Source organism: Haliotis rubra, unplaced genomic scaffold, assembly GCF_003918875.1.
Source record: "Haliotis rubra isolate DU_JTF1 unplaced genomic scaffold, ASM391887v1 Scf1188, whole genome shotgun sequence".
NCBI classification, from domain to species: Eukaryota; Metazoa; Mollusca; class Gastropoda; order Lepetellida; family Haliotidae; genus Haliotis; species Haliotis rubra.
Genome location: NW_025765101.1, coordinates 1 through 8,923, shown reverse-complemented (window position 1 = coordinate 8,923; position 8,923 = coordinate 1).

Below are 8,923 nucleotides of genomic sequence, written 5' to 3'. Positions count from 1 at the left end.
CAAACGTTACAGAATGACATGTTTGAATGAACAATCGCTATGAAAAACGGCTTCAACTCAACAAGCTGTGACTTTGTTTGAACATAATACGACCGATTTGTGACGAGATAAGCGCATGGCCTAAAGTATATCTGCTGAAGCATTTGAATAGGACAAACTTCGAGGTTTTGTTGTTTGGCCATTGTGGTACGAAATGCGTGCAGTGTAATGGTCATCGGGTGACGATAACGACGGCAGATACATTGTTAATGGCAATTCTGTTGTGCCTGCTCGGCTGACTTTACCGGCTACCAGCGTGTTGCTCTTTGAACAATAAAACCTTTTTGAAAACGCACATACGAAGAAAATGAAAACTTCAAACGGCTGGCATTATCGGTTTTCGGCGTGCTTGTCGAATGGCTGAGACGTGAGTGTCGCGCTGATACAGTGTTTTATGAGTCTTTTCAGCGCGTCGTACAACTGCGGCAGCTTTATTCTACTTCAATGTATTTTCGAGTTCGGCAATTACAACATTTCTGGTTAAGAAAACTTACTTTAGGTTGCTGTTCTGTTGCCCGCTTTCGCCTGAAGCGACTGTTGTTACGTGTGTTACGACAAACCAGCGGTGACAATGTTCGTGGTGAGCGCGGCTGTTTCTGTGAATATTGATGTTATGACTAAGTAATGACTGCTCTTGATATGTTTCGTATGATGTTGATGAAGCTTGCATGGTGACGCCAAAATATCGCTTTCTTAATGACGGAGGTACTATCTTCGGCTTTGGCTTTAATGACTCGTCGGACGTCGATGCTGTCTGCGGTGATTGGCTTGAATGGTGGTTGATACCATGAAGATCTGTTGATGACATGAAGCTCGTGTGCGAATTTGTTTTCGTTTGGTCGCATGGTTGATTACATTTTGGTTAATGGTACGCAGGTATGAGGATATATAAATGAATGATTACGGTAATATTTGGTAGGAATGAACAACGTTACTTGACATGGACAGCTTAACGATGAAGTTCGCACCTATTATTGTTGCTCAATCTTTCTTCCTGGCCAATAATGTTGCTTGCCGTCACCGCGAACAGTTTATTGTTACGAGGATTCTGGCTGTAACGAGTCGCTTAAACTATGATTTTACATTCTGCGTTCCGGTATTCGATAAACTGTTTACATAATATGGGCTTCGGGTTGATTTTATCTTCGATACGAGTTTTGGTATAATCATGCTAGCAGTTTAAAGCCGAAGATCCAAGTGTTAACGGCGTTGATGAAGACCAGAATTTATGTTTGAGTCGTCGTTTTCGTGTAAACATGATCTGTATAAAATGGCAGATTAACGATGCCGATTCGATCAGTCAATGATTCCCAACTACTATAATGTCTGTTGGATAATGTTTCAATTCTATGTCATATGATCTGTGGGTAGCAACCGTTGTCGAACTCTGAATGAAGTCTGTTAATATGATGCGGCGGAGCGACGGCAAGCTGTCATTACCGTATAGTTATGTTATCAATGACATTTCTTCGTGGGCGCGTAACTAAACGTCGCGCATTCTGCTTCTCTTCTGCCTACGAATCGTTCTGCGTAACCAGATGGATAATGCTACTTGAATGTTAACTGGTTTCGAGCGATATTCGCGTATTGGCCGAGCTTGAAGAGTCGGAAAAATGTTGCTTTACGAAAAATCGTATATTTTTAAATGTTCGCCATTTGGATATACATGTCAAGGCGCGTTTTACTGTTTTCTCTGTCGGCGAAAATTTTTGTTTGAAATGTTGATATTGTTTAAATGGTTTGTCTTCAGACCTGGTATTTCGGCCTTTTTGGACGTCTGGAAATCATTGTTTTTGGTTTGTTCGACGTCGGACGCAATAATTTGCTTTCTTCTGGCCGCTATATGAATGCGTTGATTTTACGTTTCAAATTGTTGCATGGCTTCGGACGACCATTACGCAAACTAATGCCTTTCGTGCCAATAACGATAATTCGAAGTAATTCATGAAGTAACAGGGCTGACGTTCAGAACTAACTGGATAACTTATGTATTTTATCATTGGTCGAATGCGAAATAAGGATTGATATCGCGGTGTTCCCCTATAATGAAAACAATGAAGACCTGTTTCAATGCTGCAGAATGCGGAAACCTAATTGGCATTATTACCGGAAACGTGATATCTTCTGAAACGATATGTTGTTTGGTTTTGTTGTGACTGCCGAATGCGGCGCGAACAACAAGGAGATCAGTTGGTCGATTTTCGCTTTCGCTCGCTCGCTCACCGCTCTTTCCTTTCGCTTTCACTTTCGCTCGTGGTAATCGCTTGTATCATGAGCGCAATCCTCGCTTTCATGTTAATATGTTGATGTGAAGTCGTAATGTGGATATTATTGTTGAAGGTTTCATTTTGAATCTGAGTCAATATTGACTATTGTGTGCTCACCGAAACATATTTTATCCGTTGTAAAGTTGTCTGTGTCCGACAATGGCTTTAATAATGAGCCTACGATGTTATGATGAGCAGAGGCGGAAGACATGTTGAAAATGACGGAATACGGTGAAGTTCGTATTTAGGTCGGTATCTGATTGACTCGTAGGTACGCATTCACCGGTCGCGAGGAAACACAACTGTGGTGATGAAATTTGAGGGTAATTAATTGTGCGGGGACGCGCCTCCCTTTATTCTATTTGATAATGACCGTTGAACATTGGTCACCCTATTTCTTCGGAATGGTCACCTTACTCTGGCTTTGTTTCCGCCCTGTTTTGTCGTCATTACAGAGGCTGCATTATGGCGTTTGTCGATAATCTGACATGAAACCCTGAAAGTTAGCTTCAAATCTCTCCATATTTCATCGGACAATATTTCCATTGCGTAATATATAACGCTCGTAGTTGAAACTTTAAATATATGGCTTTGGGTTATTCCCCGAACTGTTGCGTAATGAAGCCAATCTGGCGGCCGGACTTTATGATATTCGGTGGAAACTGAGAAAACGGTTTTTCCTTTCACGTGCTCGTTAAATGTTGCTTTCCTCTAACGGTTTGCATCCGCTGGAATATCGAATCTGTCGTTTGGACTGAACTGAAACTTCTTACTGAACGGGAGGGCGGTGGGGCTGACCTGATGATTTAAGTATCGCAAAGACCCGGCGCATGGTACAGTATTGATGACTTCGCATTATTCTATCGCGATGTTAGACCGACGCAAACTTCAGGCGGTCATTACTGTTGCATATTTGCTGGTCGTGGATACTTTTAGCGATAATGTATTATTCAATGTTTGGCCAACTGACTAAAGAGGCTATTACCCATGTGATGACGTCGTATCGACCGCGACGAATTTATCAGTAAGTGGTTTAACGATTTCGATTGACTATGATCGAGAAAGGCTTCCATCGTTTGTATTAAGGATAACGTTGAAATGAATGGGAATGGTCTCTGGTTCATTTGGAACCGAACGCAACAATGGTTTCGAAATAGGACGCATATTGATTTTGTTAACCGGCATCAATGATCGATAAACGGTGTGTATTTACGCTTTCGATCGACCAGCACTTCGATTCAGTCTTCACGTGGAACGAGTTCAGCGTCTGGCATTCTGTGGTGAAGAACGTCAATCCGGCTTTTCGAATCTGGTTCTACTAACGCACAAATCAAATCGATTGATTTGATTCAGCTGCCGGCGAATGATTCGGGAACTGGCATCGGCGGAATGATTCGAGGGCTTTGAGCATAACGCACCATCGGCGGTAACGGGAAGCTTTGACGATATGGCATTCAAATCGGCGAACTGGTAGCGCGGCGACCTACACCGTCGACACCCATCGGTACCAAAACCATCGGTCGATGAAGTATCATTATCGAACGATGTTGGCGCGACACCGGCTGAGCTGGTCGGTCGAATATCGATACGAACTGTTATACGAACGCAGGCGTGATGCCATTCAAACGAAAGCTGCCTCGACGATGAAACCGATTGCCGGACTACAATGACCCGATACGATACGCAGTGATGATCGTGAAGTCGGATCTGTCGGTATCACCGACATGTTAAATCGTAGGTGATCGACTTTCAATCGGCTGGTAACGCGTCGCAACTATACGTCAGAACTGAGACAGTAATGGCTGTTTATTGAACTGCCAAGCCACGAAGCAGCGTATTGTGTTATGTTCGAATGTTCCGGACGTTTAACATGTCCCAAACGCAATATGACTAAGCTATTACCCGCGAGAAATATTTGAGCGAACATTGAAATAAACCGCGTATTTGTGCATCTGAATGTTCTCATCTTTCTGACTAAAATGTGCGGTGAAAATAGTAAATATTTGGCAATTCAAAGACAGCCAGTTCATGCCAAACAGCTGTCGATAAGAACGATACGGCTGAAGGCCAATGGCTGAACTCCATACGCCATTTTACATGTCTGGGGCAACAAAGTTTAAATAATTGAAATACTTTTGACTTAATTGTTTGGTTGCTCTCGTTTATAGTTATGCGGAAATGAATGTGTGTACGGCAAAGGCATATGATATGAACTATCTGGAGTAGTCGAAGATATTGCTGCTGCTGAAACAGTGTGGTAATGAAAGGGTACATGCAGACATTCAAACGCGCTATTACATTCGTTAACGTGATGTCGAAAACGTGACTGGCTTATTCGTATTTATTGATGATGTCAGGCTGTTGGCTTTATTCGTGACGATATTGTGCTGTCGAAATGACTGTTATTCGTATTTGTGTGATGTCGAAACGTATGACTGGTGGCTTATTCGTGACACGGCTGGTGATGTCGAAGCATGACTTTGTTGGTCTGTGCTGTCAGGCGACAAACTGATGGCTTATTCGTATTTGGCTCAATAACGCTTGTTAGTCTATTCGTATTTGTGCTGTGATGTTTGAAGCGTGACGACAGTATTATTTGTGTGTTGTCTGCGGCGTAACCGTTAACTTTATTATTATTTATTGTCATGCTATTTATTGAAGATGTTTTGGCGGCATGGAGCCTAACGACCAACGCGTGAGGCAGAGCGTACGATCACAAATATGCACGAGATCGAACACTGTAAAATATGCGATAATGATGAAGAAGTATTGTTTATGAAAACGCCCGATTTGGCGTCAAAGATACCTCCGTCCAATGAAAAGTGCATTTGTTACATTTAGCGGTAACGCTGGCGGGAGAGAGTGACTGTTTATCCCGGCTTCAGGAAGAACAATGCTTCCCCGTCGTGGTCTGGGAAGACTGCTGCGCTAACGAGTCTTCAATCTGAAGGAGGAAAGCCCGGTACCTTCTGTTGCCTGGCGTAATGGTTGCAGCAATGCTTCGTATTAGTTTCCCACGCAAGTTATTAACATCAGCGGTGCCAGTATCATGCCGCGTGTTACTACGGTATCGTATGGTGGCATTAACCACGGAATGACGATAGGCACTGACTTTGCAGAATAATGAAATGACGGAATCTGGAAATCGCCAATGACGTCTGTTAAACCAGAAGAACATTGCGCTGAAGCTTTATTGATGATTGGCTGAAGATAGATAAATTTTCAATGACGCAGCGTGCAATCTTCGAAGGCTGCATATGTAATCGGCAACCGAATACGCTCGTCAGCTGCTGATGGTAACCTGCGGCTGGCGGCCTGGCCTAACTCTGACCTTGTCGGGCGTTATTACTGTTGATTGAGGGCTTGTCTATGCGTCGAATTTGCTGGTGATGATCTCTTTGACGTTGATGAACTTTACGACCGTTAAACGCCGAACTCATTGGTACCATTTCGATAGCCCCTCCGTGATATGCTGTAATATTGCTAAAGCGGCATTAAACTAACTCACTCGCTACAAACTGAACTTTCCAGGCGGCGATGGTGAACTGTTGATGACAAGGAAACCACGAGGCGCCTGCATGTTATGCTAGCGTATCATGAAAATTGACACTTGTCGGAAGGATGATGTGAGCACCTTTAACGATGTCTGGATGTCATTAATCCGCTGTTGTCGTCTGTGACAATCGTATATTCAAACATGATGCGAATCTGAAGGATTCGAATAAATAACCAGTTTGCTTTCGGGCGGACGCTGTTTGATGACGCCCATATATGGTCAAAGCTCGCCCTTGTTCGCGGATCGGCAGACAAATATCTTATTTACTGTTGTGATGTGACACGTGTTTTTAAGATGATGAACTGACGTGAGACGATATCTGCATGGAACTATCGAGTGTAATTAAACTTTGCCGGAACTAGGAAATTGAAGATTGACGTCGTGTTGCGTCGTCGGCGATACCATTCTACGGCTGGCTGCGGAGCAAAATGATGCGATTTATTTCATCCATTCCATGTATTTCTCGATACGAACACCTGGAGCATTTTCGCTAAAACCCTTGACTTTAGGCCCGTTTAACAAGCAAGCTCCGGCTTTAATAACGGCGATCAATTGGCGGCATCGACCTACGCAACTTTGAGGCTACGACTGTTTTCTGCTGGCGATGCCATGTTTATATTATTATTATTATGGATTTCCTCGATCATGAATCGTCAGTAACGGCATCGAATTATCAATCTCAACTGACGGTAACTTCTTTGCGGCCGCTATTTCTCATCTAACGCCCATTCACGGCAGTGGACTGGGGCTATAATCACGATGCTTTGTCCGTAATTCACTGCGCAGACGCTGTGCCATTCGTAATGATCAATACCAACGGATTACCAACAGGGTGCGCGAGGGTTTATGTATATGCACTTGGTGAAACTGATGCTGCGCACGAAGTTGACTTTCCGTGATCGCTGGTCGCAATAAGCCTACGACCATTGATAGCATTGGTGGCGGCAACTGTTACAAGGACTTTATATATGTCAGGCAGGCGGCATGTTAGTCCCCCACTTAACTTTACTTTAGCTGAAGACAAAATGGCAAATAATGAAAGTGAAGTTATTGAGCAACTTTCTAAATTGTTCGTTACCCTTCATATCTGCTGAAAATGTCTGCTGGCTGAAGTCGACAATGCAAATCTGATCGGCGTATTGGTTTGATTTACGCCATCAACTTTGATGAAAGAAGGAATGCTATGGTCGGCGGCTTTACCGGGCTGTTATTATTGGCGACGTTATGGTTTATTGAACGGTCTGGTCGAACAAACCGTGACTGTTTACTGAGCTGCGATGGCTGGCGTATGACGCGTCATGCTGATGACGCCGAATTAGCGAAAACGTCACTACTGACCGATGACTTTGCGATAGGCGTCTTGTTCGAACGCATGCTTTAGGAGAATCATTGAAGCATTCGCTTACGGAAGTTTAGAGGCCGTTTAATGCTGGGCATGAGAAGAATGCGAAATTAACCAACAGTATGACAAGTGATTATTTCAGTTTTACGCTATTCGAAGTCACGGTGGTACGAAATGAACTTCGCATCGGTTGTACTTGAAGTGAATCGAGCGATAACGAGCAGCACAACTTAAGGCTACTGGCTGCGCTTCGCGATATAGATGAACGGGACTGTCGCTTTCGTGAATTCATCGTACTGTCGATTAATGCCGGTTTTAACGCGTAGTACTGAAGATGAACGGGGCGGATGAACAGGCTGTTACCCGCAGTGGGCTACGTATTGTCATCGTTGACGAGGACGGTCTGATGCTCGAGGTCGAAGGTCGTGACGAAACTTGCGGATGAATGGTTTGTGTCTTCGACGAGATTGACTTTGACGATGATTGTGTCGCAATATGTCTCGTTGAAGAGCGATAACAAGGTTCTCATCTGAGCATGTTTTCTAAAATAGTGTTTGTTTAACGTCATCGAAATTCGATTATTTTGGCTAAAGAAATGACGTTTAAATGTACCGAAAACACACCGCTTCCCGGTATGACTTAATAAACGATGACGTTTTGAAATCGATTAGGTACGCCAAGTCTCCTTTTAACCGAGGCTGACCCGTAATCGGTTATCGGGCGGTCCCTTCCCCTCTTTTCTGTCACCGGTTACGTCGATAATTGAAAACCGGTGATCAATATTGTGATCGGCAAACACCTCAGGCATTGTCATATCGCCACCGGGAATTCTGACATATAACTGTTCATCTTTCTGGAACGCTTTGGAATGTTGCGGCAACACATATCATATTGATCTATAAACTTTCTGTTGGCGAATGCTGTTTCAACCGCCGTCGTTTGTCACAATGACGACCAACTCGGTTGACAAAACGGCATCTGATATGTTATGCGTATTGTGTTTAACTTATATGATAAATGGAACCAGAAAACGTAAATGCGATCTGTCGTCTTAGAATCTGGTAAATTAATTAATGTTTAATTATCTGGTGAAATCTTGTTACGGCTTTGGCTGTTGATGATTGGCGTCGAAATTATTTCAGCAATCTGTTATTGTATCTGTATGTATGTCTTTGTTTGTTCGTTCGTATCAACATCGTTGGCTTTTAATAAAATAAGCGTTGTCCGGGTCGAAATGAATAATAAACAAACATCTGGGCTAAAGATGATATTGTTGTTTGTTTATTGATTGCCGCCCTCGTAATATTCCGGTCTGTAATAATGGCGAACAATCAACGACGAACATCCGTCTACGGTCGAAGATACGACTTGACGTCGACAACCAAGACCGCATTACCGATGGTCCATTGATTACTGAACCATTCTGGCGGACAATCGCGGTACATCAACGGTGTCATTTAATGAGCCATCAACGAACGCCGACTTTATTGACTATCATCACACGCGTACTGCAATTGTAGTAATGCCGGTGACATCGGAGGCTTCAACTTTAATGTTAATGAAGATACGTCGTGGTATGACGTTATCTCGGTGCCCATCTTCCTACCGACGATCTCGGGCGTTTAAGCTATAAATGATTCTGGATGTTCATTGGTAAAGTGTACTCAGGCTGAGACCATTTTGAGGTGTCGAACTTTAGAATTATGACCAATCAAAGGA